General features: G+C 30.8%; 1 protein-coding gene across 3 annotated transcripts in view; it reads right to left on the bottom strand.

Moving 5' to 3' along the window:
- The window catches only part of LOC132941685 (fasciclin-2), a 172,954-nt gene that overhangs the window by 67,391 nt on the left and 91,821 nt on the right, over window positions 1–13,742 (bottom strand). The window lies entirely within an intron of this gene.

The raw sequence follows: 13,742 nt of genomic DNA, 5'->3' as shown, positions 1-13,742 counted from the left end.
TAAAAATAGAAATAAGCATGTTATTTTGATTAAATATTCAGTTTTAATTACAACACTCAAATTAAATATATTAAAATGTAATTAATCAGGTACCTATCCTTACAATTTACAAATATGTTAACTTACATTATTATTGTTATTATTTGGTTTAATGGATTGTCTTGTTACCACCTATATCGCTTAGTCTATTTACTGCAGTCTTAACTACAGAAATATTAAGTGTGTTATGGCACAAATAAAGTTATCTTTTCCATTTGGTTTTATTTTTTTATTCAGTATATACGCGCGTTGCATTAGTATAAAGCGGTTAGCCGTCAGTAACACCTCTTGTCGGTTTCCAGGGTCTCTTGAAATGTTTTCATTTGAGTTTGCAAAACGAGTTGTGTTGACTTTGGCGTGCATAGACTTTTAAACGTAGAAATTACTTTTTTTTAGTTTAAGTTTCTAATTTAAGTTTACTAAGTATAGAAAATATCATTACGTATCATATAAGTACCAAGTAGTGAAAATAAAATACATTTAAAACGTATTTACATGAATTCAAATTAATATTGTCATGGTACTTTGGAATTATTTAATTGCTGCAAAAGCCAAAAGGCATTAATATTTTAAAACGAAACATTTTCTAAACATATATGTAGAAACTAATATAATATGTATTTAAATAAAAAGCCATAATAATTTAAAAAAAATACCTACATATATAAATAAACGAGTCTATACGCTAATAGATCTGTTGTTGAAGTGAATGATCAATAAAAAAAAAAAAAATATTTTCTTGTGACAGAATTTGATAATTTAAACAAGAAACTATCAAATTTTCGAGATAAACTTAACATAATATTATATTGAATGCAGGTTATAAGGAATTGTATTATTACTATTACTATCATGTCTAGCTATCATTATTATTATTATAATTTATAAACATATTATATTGATATTATACCATCACCAACAATATGGTCCACGCGATTGTATGTAAAAAAAATAAACCCGCAAAGCCAATCAAAAATATTGAGATGTACACAAATTAATTTTACATTTTATCAATCGACACAATGTTTTGCACAGTGTCTCCACTGCATATAAAAAAAATATTATAAACGATAAAAAACAGTTTCATCTCATGGTCCCGTTGTTTTATATTGCCATTCTTGGAGCACTCTTCACTCGCGTACACTACAATTGTACCTATATATATATATATAATATACTTGACAATCCGTTTCTCAACGAACATGATCCCGTGATCCAAAACACTTGTATTTTTTTTTCCATCTCTTTGACTGCATCATGGATACTTTTCTGTGCGACGTGTAATGGTGTCTCTCTCTCTCTTGGGAATAATTGAAACACAAAATGATTACCTCTTGACCTTTTGCTCATGACCAGAATATTGTGCTTCGAACACACACATATTATGTACTATATATACTGCGTGTACTCGACATATACACGGTTTCGACAAAGAACATAAAGCTCTACACATATTCTTTCTCTAATTAAAAACAACAGAAAAAGATATATCTACACTGCTCTTATATAATATTAGCCTGTAAACACTATACGATTACCGATAGTTTTACTTATTAAGCGAATTAATTGGCACTCAAATATCATTTTCTGATTACTGAATTCATCATTATTGTGACTCAAAACGCGATAGAAATAATGAATAGAAGTTTTTTTTCCTATCCGAGCGCTTCAATTAAATTCAATTAAGCATACCTACCCAATTAATAATTATTATCATACAAATACGTTTTATTACAGATGATTATTATGAAATCTGGATGCTCTAGTGACATAGATGATCAATCGGTAAGTAAAATATAATATGAAAATTAATTATAAAATAAGTAATGTAATAAAATAAGATAATAATAGAAAACAGCGATAATATTTTATATTATGATCTCGAATGTTCCCAGATAGGTACTTTTATCGTCCTAATATTATAAAACTATAACATTTTTATTACTATCATCATAAATTAATCTCTACACTGTAATTCTGGAACACATTAATATAACCCTTCTTAATCTATAGTAGGTAGGTTAAACATTTATTAACCAATAAATGTTTGAAATGTACTATGTCATCATAATTATATTATATCATAGAAAACCATAAAGCCAGACGACATTATTGTTGATTACATTATAAAAAAAAAGGTTAAAAATATCATTATTAGCATTACGTTGTAAATTTTTACGAACTGAAATAAGAACTTTTTTCGTTTTGTAATAATAATTTATGTTGTGTTATCGTTGTGCATAAAATATTCTACGGCGAATAGTTTGAAATATTATAAATGACATATAAACGGGTAGTACTCTTGAGTCGTCGTAGGTACGTAAATACTAGCAGTAGAACCTTTTTTGGTAACTGAAAAATCTTTGAAAAACTTGTTCTGGAAATAATAGGTCAGTTGGTCTATTATAATTTAATAGCTTGCTGGAAAATATTTGCAAAAAACGTATGTTCAAATAGTGATAATATTGTTATAACTACAAAGCTTGGAGTCTGACGTGCTTATTTAAAGGATTTAATTCGTGCATATAATATGAAATGCACGATGTGAATTGAAATAATTTGAAACAAAAACTAATCGATAAGAGTCGAACGAAAGGATGATATTATTATAAATAATACTCGTCTACCGGCGAGATATGAGAGAATAAATTAGTTTAATAATATATTGCGTATTATATATTTTTTCTTCCCCTCCAGATTACACTGTTGCCACGGTAAAATAATGATAGCAATAATAATCATCGAGAGAAGAGAGAGAACTCGGCGAATATTTAAGGGTATAAATCATTCGGAGACGAAAGTTTAATAACTTAATAACGAAATATATTATACAACTGTTATACTTATAAGAATAGTTTTAATTAAGAGTTCACTGCGCGTGTAGACACACGTTTCTCCGATTAGATCGTTTAATTTGTGTGTATACGCGTCTAAATTCTATTCTCTCGGTTACACTCTCCCTGCAGAATTTCTGTTTCACTCCTCACTTGCGGATATAAAGGACCGGAGATTGGCGAACAGTTGGCGCACGTGAATTATTTTATAAGACATCTGTGTGTGGGGGTGTGCCTCGTGCTGATAGTAGTACGTAATAATAATAACAATAACAATAATAACAATAATAGTAATAATAACAATCATAATTATTTCCCTTTTACGTAATTGGGCGCAAGTCGCGTACATATTATACTTGCAGCGAGTATGGATAACGACTTCATTACACATATTTCACAAGTTGTATGGACGGAGGTCCTTAATGGATGGCCATAACGGTTTCACACAACACGTTATTATGTAAGTACACATCCACGTTTAAGAAGTGTTATTGACGACCCATCGAAGAAAATATTTATTAAAAACAACTGTTTACGACCCCCTTACGAATATCGTTAATAAAGTCATCCTCTTGACTAAATCGTATAAGTACTAAATAGAGACGTCGATAAATTATCACACTACACAAAATATATACGGGGGAATTATAGGTGCCTAAAATAATGTAAGGGTATATATTATTATATTGGTGCATAGTGGTTCTTATATAAGTAAACTATCATTTTTTTTTTTTTTACACAATTTTAAGTCATTACAAAACAATATTTTTTACGTTTTAAAAGACATAGTACATTTTTTACTTCATATTATCCTAAATCAGAATAATTATCTAAGAACTTGAATATGTAAAAATCGATTATCGATAGAGTATATATATAGAGTATATTTTCAAGAACGTTGTTTTGTAATGAATTCAAATTAGGTAAAAAAAAACATATTTCCAAAAACTTAAAATTTTTGAAGAAATGCAATGCTAGTAAAATATCTCTCTGTAAACGCTGAACGCTACATCCTGTGCAATATATGTACCTAATAATGCACAACTGCAAGTGCACAAAGAGTGCACAAAGAGCTGGTAATAAAGACGTGAAAAATTGAAAAACTCCAAGAGATTTATCTTGTAACCATCCTTGAGATTTTATTAAATTCAATACCTACATGGAAATAAGGGGAAATAATATCATATTGTTGCATTTATACGAGGTGCATGTGTGTGAGTGCGTGTGTAGAGACTACCTATATATAGTGAGTGCATACTGCGTGTGTGTGACGACTATAATCCGGACAAAATCTCAATTTTTAGGGGAGAAAAGTCCGGATTATATAGGCACGTGAACAATAATCCGAGATAACCATCGCGTTCCCCTACTAATCAAATTGAAATCAATATTTGCTGTAATATGATGGACGGTTATTGTTAAAAAAATGTATATAACAATAATAATAAAACTAAATCCGAAACATAATAATACTATATAATATAGTAATATATTATTATAACGTGTTTTATTGAAATCGTTTGAGGATTTAATTTTTCACCAGCGCTCATACATTTTAATAAATATACGCATTCCTCGAATTTAAAATTATTACCATATAATCGATGTCAAAATAGATACTTACAATATTATAGTACGAAAACAAATTGTTAGAGAAATATTAATCCTCTATATCAAAGTTATTTCATTATCCAGGATTAATTTCGTTTAGCTTTATTTTTATTATAACTTAAAAATATATTTTTAATAATATCATATTGAATTCAGCGAACGGTATACATATTTATTATTTACTAAACTGTATACATTTTAAATCATATAGATTTTCATATTCCTTATAAACTTTAGTCGTTGGTGGAGTTTTTCGGCCAATACTGTAAACCATAACATAATATATTTATATATACATATTATATAGACCCGCGGTGAATTGATGTCCAATAAGACAATTGGCTGATTAGCGGTGAACAAAAATTATTTTTTATTATTAAATTATTTCAATGTTGTCTACACGTACCTAGGTGCCAAATAAACGTGTGAAATGTATTTTATCGTATTATTCATGCTTATTAGCTGAGTACGGGGGTTATTAGGCGGGTTGACATAGTATATTATTATTCTTATTATAATACTCGTTTATGTTTTTCGAAACCAACATTGAGTCACGTAGCGAAAATCGACCTATGCACTACGTATAGTCGTGACCTCCGACACGGATCCTTCGTGTGCATATACTTATAATAATATATTATAGAAACTGTATATAAACAAATCCTGGTGGGCGTGTATGGGGTTCGCGACCGTGGCGGCAGACCTAAGTTCTGAGAATAATATTGAAAAAAATATAAATATATATATACTATTACACGTCGTATATAAGTGTATGTGTGTGCGTTACACGCTCCCGAGCAAGTGGACACCTCGGCCTTGTCGCCGATGAAGAAGAAGGACCCTTTTTGCTGTCAGGACTCGCACGTTGGCGCCTCAAAGTCCCGCCAATATTGTGCACGCACACACCACATGGACTTTTTTTTATTCTGTAGACTGATTATTGTTATATACATATACAAAGTGTGGAATAAAAAAATACAACGTATATTTTCTATGTGGACAGCGCGACGGCACCAGAGTTCTTTATGCACTCGAACGATTATTATTAGATTTATATTATATATTATTACATATTATTTCACAACTTAAAGTTTCTGAAGTACGCACGACCGAAATAGGTGACCTACGACGAACGGACTCGAAACATAAATCGACAAAAGTTGTACAGTAAACCGTAGCATTACAACAGTTTTCTACAAGAAACTATATAATATCATTTATAAATGACATAAATAAATTAAATACGTTTAGACTTTTGAGGAACTTAAAATGTTTTAGTATGTAATAATAGTCGACGAACAACACTAAATAATTGCTCCTATTTCTTTTTGTTGTACTTATTTATCTATTTATAAATGCTTTTAATGAACATAATTTATTAGTTTTAAATACGAAGACCGTTTTAGTTAACGTTTAAAGTAACCTATCGGCGTGTAAAACAATATACCGTGCCAAACATAATAATATGTACTTAATCTAAAGTTTAAACGATAGTTATTCAAAACCAGACGAATAGTTTCATCGCATTGTTTTACGATTCTGTGAAATGAAAATTTGATGATTGGTCAATATTTTTTTTTAAATAGATATCAACCTGCAGTACACAATTAGGGTTAATAATAACTAATACTATTAATTGCAAATACTAGTATATATAATCAATGGTAATACGCTTCCGACTTTAGCTGGTCGTTTTTTTTATTTTTCATCTAATCTATAAAATAATTTATTCAGATAATGACGGTAGGTATATTATCTATAAATATATGTTACGAACATTTAGTCTGGTTTTTGAAAATTTTATTAAAAACATAATATTTTAAAGTGATACTAACGTGTACTATATTATATGCATATGTGTATATGTGCTATATATTATTATCACGTGGACTTAATGGGAAAACTTGTAAATGGATATTTTACATGTCAACACAGAGTTTGTGGTGTAAAAATTTGAATTAATTAATTACAATCGAGTCGTATTGAATAAACGCGCGTGTAATTTTATAATTTATGTTCATAAAGTAGAAGAGTAAATAATGTGCGTCGCAACTGCTTAATATATATGATAAAGGTCATTCAACAAACCATAATATTAATAGGGACCAAGATAGTTTTTTATTTTACTTGATACAGACACGTCAAATTCAACGCGCGTGTTTGGGGTATTTCGTCCGAAACTTAAGTGTAATACCTAAATACATATAAATATTGCAGTAAAGTGTACTAACCTAGCTATATAATATTTTGTTTAAATTTTAAACACGTACCTACATAATATTATATTTGGTACCTATACTTATATTATATAACCGGGATATAATTAGTTTACCGCTCGAAAATGTATTAAATATTGCGTTTGTATTTTTAATCAAGTTTACTCACAAATATATGATAAAGTACTTTATAATTAAATTGTACAACCTTCCATCGCCGATATATTCTTGAATAATATAATATACCACAGGTCATAAACGGGCATATAAAAACAAAGCGAGCTCCAGCTTAAAACTTATGAAATGATAATTATTTTCACCGTCGACAAGTTATTAATATAAGCAATCAAACGAGTAAATATTATAATAATATATACCTACCTAAACACAAATAGGCAAACGTGTTTTAATATGTGCAAACATTGTGCACTTTTGAATAAAACAATTTAATTTTACGAAAATTGTTTTTTCCTCGGTTCGAATGTCAACAGCTGCCCGGCGACGAAATATCGTCGTTCAACCAATTCCCAAGAACCCTATACGCATATAAATATATATATATGCACAATAATCGACGGCGGCAATGGTGGTGGCAAGGGAGCGGCCGTTTTGCTATACTAACAATAACGACTTTGGAGGGATACGCGAATATATACTACGCGATACACACACACAATAGGTCACGTGAAACGAAAATAAAAATAAAAACAAAAATAAAAAAATTATACATTTTCATTATCCCTCTATACGGGGTAGCCCGGGGGAGGGGGGGGAAGGGGGAGGACACGAGGATGGCAAAAAACAAGTCGTCGTCAGTAGTAATAAAATGGTTATTAATTTAGTTCATTGGACCGAGCGAATTCCATAGCGCATACTCACAAACACACACACACACACATTACATAACGTTATATAATAAACAGGGGCTCGTCGTTTGTCGAAGGAAACTTTTCAGGGCTATAAACACATTTTGCCCGTCGCAAAACGACTACACGGTTAATGCGTTTCCTTGTCGTAATTCCGAGGGACGTATAGTCGTCGTATAACAATAATAATTTTGGTAATGTCAGACAACTCCTCTTTTACCCCCACACCCCCACCCACCCTCTCATCCCATCGAGAGTACGTATATATCACGCGTATGTCTGTGTGTGTGTGTGTGTGTGTGTGTGTGTGTGTGTGTGTATTGACGTAATAAAAGATCGGACGGAAATGATGACTCAATACAATGTGATGGGACGTCACGACCGTCTTCGTCGCGGGACTCTGTTTTCTATTGAAGATATATCGAAATAAAAATGTGTGGGGGGGTAGTGCATATATATAATATAATAATATAATACAACACTTGTATATATATATAAGTGTAAAAGCGATATACATATTATTATAAAATTATGTATTGAACAAAACGTAATATCCTAAACGTCATTACGCTAAATCGTGTGGTGTCCGTTTACAAACAAAAATTGTACTTGGAAATATAATATAGACGACAGCTGTTTTATATACAGAGGTATTTGTGAAAAGAATTCGTTATCCTATTTAATGAGAATTAAAAATGTGGGGAAAAATATATAAATTATATCATAATATTAATATTTATTCGATATAGGTACTTACTATATATTTAGTTTTATATTATTATAATTATAAATTAAATAATAAGTACAAATTATGTGACGTAGGTGTATTAGGTCAGATATTGTGCATTTGTGCGAGAGCGAATTATGCATAATTTAAATTCATAGCCAAAATGTCAATAGTATAGTAAAAGTCATTAGAGCACACTTCAAAATTATTAACAATGTGAATAATTAAATATATTAATAATTAGAACACGTTAATTGCAATTATTTTACATACAATTGATTAAGCGCATACCTTTGCAGTATTTGCGAGCATTTTATTTTTTATTAGTATATTATGTTATCAGACTATTAGAGTGTTAATCAAGTATAGGGATTAGGTTAGATCAAGACATTATTATGTCACATATAAACACAGTTTCTACCAATAAATTACTCATTATAATTTTATAATTTCTGTGTACACATAGATTTTATAAAAAAAATATAGAATAATTTCAATGACTGATCAAAATAATTTATTATAATAATTAAGATTAACAATATATAAATATTTGAGAACAAAAACAAGATTTATTACACGCATTAATTTCAATTAATTTACGATAATACCCAAAATAATTATAACATAAAATACTTGAAACAGACTAACCAGACTATTGGGTCGACTACGATTTTATTTTCAAATGTATAGTAGTAATTAGAATTACTTATTCATAATTAATTATAATTACTGTGTGAAAACACGGTTTTTAAATAGTAACGTTATTATAATTTTTCACGCTCTGACTTGAGTACAATAAAAAAAGGCCGTATATTTAATTTACAAAACGCATTAATTAAATAATGTATGTTGTGTATATATTAATATAACACGTTTGTTATGTTAATTTACCTCTCAATTATTATTACTTTGGGGTGGATAAAAAAATAATTCAAACCATATAGTTTAAATATAATAACATTAGATACAAGCAACAGATATCATATATAATATATTATATTATATTATTTATACAGTGGTAGCTATTATATAGCTGTAGGACGGTGACATATTTTGTCAAACGATGTCAACACCACGAGATTCACGATCGAAGCGGTGGCGGTGGCGGCGACGAATCGATTGGTCGTCGAGGGAGCCTTTGACAGACATATAATAATTATAGAGTTCGGAGACGGGTCAATGGTGACGAGGTGGTGGTGGTGGAGGCAGAGACAACCTCGGCGAGCACCGGTGACTTTAATTAAACGCGATTTCTAAACTACGCGTACCAAGAGATGAGCGAGGAGAGTACAGCGGCGGCGGCGGCGGTTGCAGGTGTTTGTCGGTATTGTACACGACCGAGCACGGCAAAAGCCAATTAACCCTAAAACGAGAAAAGGTCGTCGTATTTTCTCGTCCACCGATCGTAAATCGGACCGCACGAGAGAGCCACCTTTTTTCACGCCGGATTTTCGAACTGAAAGTAAAATTAAATCCGTCTGAACACGCGCACGCAGGCGTGAAAACTCTATTGCAGATGCACCGCCGCGACAACAACAAAATATAATAATCCGCCCAGAGCAAGTGTCGTTCGGATTTATATATTTTTCTTTTGCCGAGAGAACGAAATCTCACGCGCACGCAACCACCGACTACGTCTTCGCTTCCTCCGCGTGTATATATGCACAAATATATATATTTATTAATAATATACGCAAAGGCGCCGCGCACAGATGTGCCGCCCTTCAGAACCGTCGCGCATAAATCACTTAGCGCACTTGCAAAGGACTCACCCGGGAACTTGTACGCGCGGGATGGGGAGGGGGGTTGGCCTTCGAACCGGAGACCCATATGTATATATAGAACGGAAAATCGCTTTGAGTTGGGCCGCCGCCGCTCGAGGGAGGAAACGTCGTCAAAGGCCGGATCGCGTATAATTTATGCGCGACAGTTTCGATTTCTAACTACTATTATAGTGGCTATACACGTGTGTATATATTATAATAATATACACCTATGCCGGCGACGCGAATAATTCGGTGACAAATCAAAGTCCGCGAATAGATAAGTAATAACCGCGTAGGTATACGTTGAATATACGATAAACACGGCGGAAGTCGAAAACGCCAAAATGAGATAAGAAAAAAAAAGTTGTATCGTACGAACGCGCCAAAATCGTATCGTACGAAACCGCCAAAATCATAGATACCTGTGTACTACGCTTAATATATATTAAATAATATATATTAAATTTAGAACTATATAATTTATATTTTAACAATTTATTACTGACAATTTGTTTATAAGATCAAAAAAATCAACCGATTTATTAAAATTATAGTTAATTTATTAATTTCTATTATATTTATTGACAATTTTTATAAGATCGACAATTTTAAATAATTATTTATATAAAATATTAATTTTAGCGCAAACGATATGTAGTTTTGCACCTTTGGCGCTTCTGTCAATGTTGCGTATAACAGGTATATAATATTAGATTGGCGCTTATGTCCTACACATTTTAGCGCAAATGATATGTAATTTTTGTACCTCTGGCGCTTAAGTCATAATATAGCCGATAAACAAGAGGTAAGTAGTATTCATAATTTTTCATTACATGGCTCATTTACACGGTCTCTTCACGTTTTTATGGCTCTCAAATTATTAATGAAAAGAAAATGTTTCAATTTATTGTTAATAATAATATATTATAAATTTACAAGAACATCAATCATATCGCGCAAGACGTCAAATATAATAATAATTATGCATAGAAAAAAAATTGAAATTTAATGTTTTACTTTTTGAATAGAACAATAATAATGTTAATGGTAGGACGGAGTGGCCGAGTGGACTAACGCAGCCGACCCGAGTTCGATACCTTGGCCACGGGCGGCATTTTTCTTCGGGCAAGTCACGGTGTCCGGAGAACAAGTGCCACCATCCCCCCACCCGGGGCACGGCAGAAACCTACGGGTGCCCCATTAGAAATTCTGTCAAAACACAACACACACGTGTACCAACCTACCCAATTTAAAAACCTACAGTGCCCTCCCCCACACCCAATGGCCTATGCTGCCGCGGGTTACCCAATAAAAAAAAAAAAAATAATGTTAATAAATATTATAATAATTTAATAGTCATCGTCGTTATTTTTATCCTCTTCTGTGCCATGGATCCCCAGACAAATCACTGTGACGCCCACGCGATACATGTTTATAAACATAATATCCTTAAACAAAAATTAATATTTTATATGATATATATACTCTATAAGTCACTTATTTTCAACCAACTGTTACAAGAAAGAACATAAGTATTTTTTTAGTTAAATTTAGTAGTACAAAAGTACAAAAATAGATATATATTATGACACCCTTTAATAACAACTACCTAAATGTAATTTTAACAAAAAAAAAATTTATTAATTATGTAGAAATAGCGGTAAGTAATTAATACTAATAAAACATTATTAAGGTAACACGTTTGCAAACAGATGTATACATAACTACATAGTAGTAAATGCTCAATGTCTTTAATATTATTATATGAAATTAAAAAAATAGTGATAAGTATGAATATATTGTACGCCTTACAACACTTTTTGTGTTTGACATAGGCAATTCGGAATCATCGCGTTTGGACCGTTTACCTAAGGTTAATACTACGCTATACGGATAATATCGTTGCATATAATAATTATTATCATTACTACTGTAGTTTTTGTGTATACTTTGTGCTCGTTACCTGGGAAAAAAACAAGATACGAAAAAAAAAATGTCTTATATACACACAACATTTGTTATTATAAAAAAAAACATTGTGCTGCCGCAGCGCAAAAGTAAACTGCGTATAATAATATTATATTATATAAAAAAAAAACCTTAGTCCGCTCTTTTGGCACACCCAAGTCCGAGAAAATTATACGTACCTATTGACCTTTGTGTATATCATATTGTACGATATACGTAAACGCGGCGGTCGCTTTTTTTCGTTTTTGTTTCTTTAATTGTTTTACAGTTTTAGGGCGTAAACGCGATGATCGTTTTCCGCGGAAACAATACTATTTACCTATAGTATACGAGACTGTTCGCTTTTTGCTTTTTGCCTTTTGTTTCTATTATTATTGCGTTATTGACGTTTTTTCACGTCTGTTATCCGAATGAAAAATATTATCCGGCTAATATATTATATTGTTGAAATACACAGAACAAAAAAAAATAACCATTCGACGAAACTCTTATTTTCCTTGCAGCGAATGATTCAAAGGCAATGTATAGTTGGACCGAAGAAGCGTTTCCCTCGAAATTATACAAATACAAACTTTTAGCGTTATTTGTTGTTATGCAAACAAAAAGTAGTTTATAATAATATAGGATTTACTGGGTATATAGGTATATCACGTTATATAGAGGTACCTGTACTAATAATGATAACGATCCGACAATTCAATTATAATAAAATCATTGGGAACAATATAAAAATGAACTCTGAAGCCAAATATTGTGATGATACACAGTGAAAGTTTTTACGACTCTATATCTCTACATATATATATACATTATATATTATGTACATACATACATACATACATACATACATGCATATATATATATATATATACACCTAATATATAAATATTATATAAAGTACACAATTAATACTTCAAAAACCTCAATATAACTTTCAAACAATTTGTAAGGTTAAACAAAAAGGTCACTAAAACCCACACTGCAGTGGCAACTACAAAATTTGTGGCAATAATCGAGTACACAAGAGATATTATACACTTGGTTTGTCATACAATATATTATTATAAATGCTCCGTACCTATATATATGGGGCGAGTGAAATAACTTTGAAACAACTTCATTCAAACTATACTATAACGTCTTCAATTTAAAGGTTTGCTAAGGGCACACTATATGGTCTTTTAATTGTATGTATATATATATAATGTATACATCAAATTGAGTTCCACTCCAACTGTTTTTGTTTGATTATATATATATCATAGTATTTTGTTCAAATTTGTATTTTTCACTCTCCAAATTGTACAAGGATAGGTACATATTTAATTATTATTATAATATTCGTGTTATTATAGTGACTGTATATTACTCAAATTTGTTCAATACAGTCATTAACTATGAACCAATGTTTTTAAATATGTGTTTGCTTAATGTTGTTATTTGCTATAAATAAGTATTATCGTATATATGATAATAACTAATTTGGGGTAGGCATTTCATAAAACTGCTTAAATCTAAATTTTTAATTTTCAAGATCGGAATCAGAATGCCTCTGCTCAGAGTAATTATTAAAAAATGTTGTATATTATACAAATTTGATATTGAATAAAATGTATATATAAGTACCTATTTAAATCTAAATAAGTGGATTTAGTGAATTTTGTCGGTGTTATCTCGCACCTATATTTTTACATTTTACTATGATAATAAAACGA

This window comes from Metopolophium dirhodum, chromosome 3, assembly GCF_019925205.1.
Source record: "Metopolophium dirhodum isolate CAU chromosome 3, ASM1992520v1, whole genome shotgun sequence".
NCBI lineage: Eukaryota > Metazoa > Arthropoda > Insecta > Hemiptera > Aphididae > Metopolophium > Metopolophium dirhodum.
This window is presented reverse-complemented; position numbering and strand designations above follow the sequence as displayed.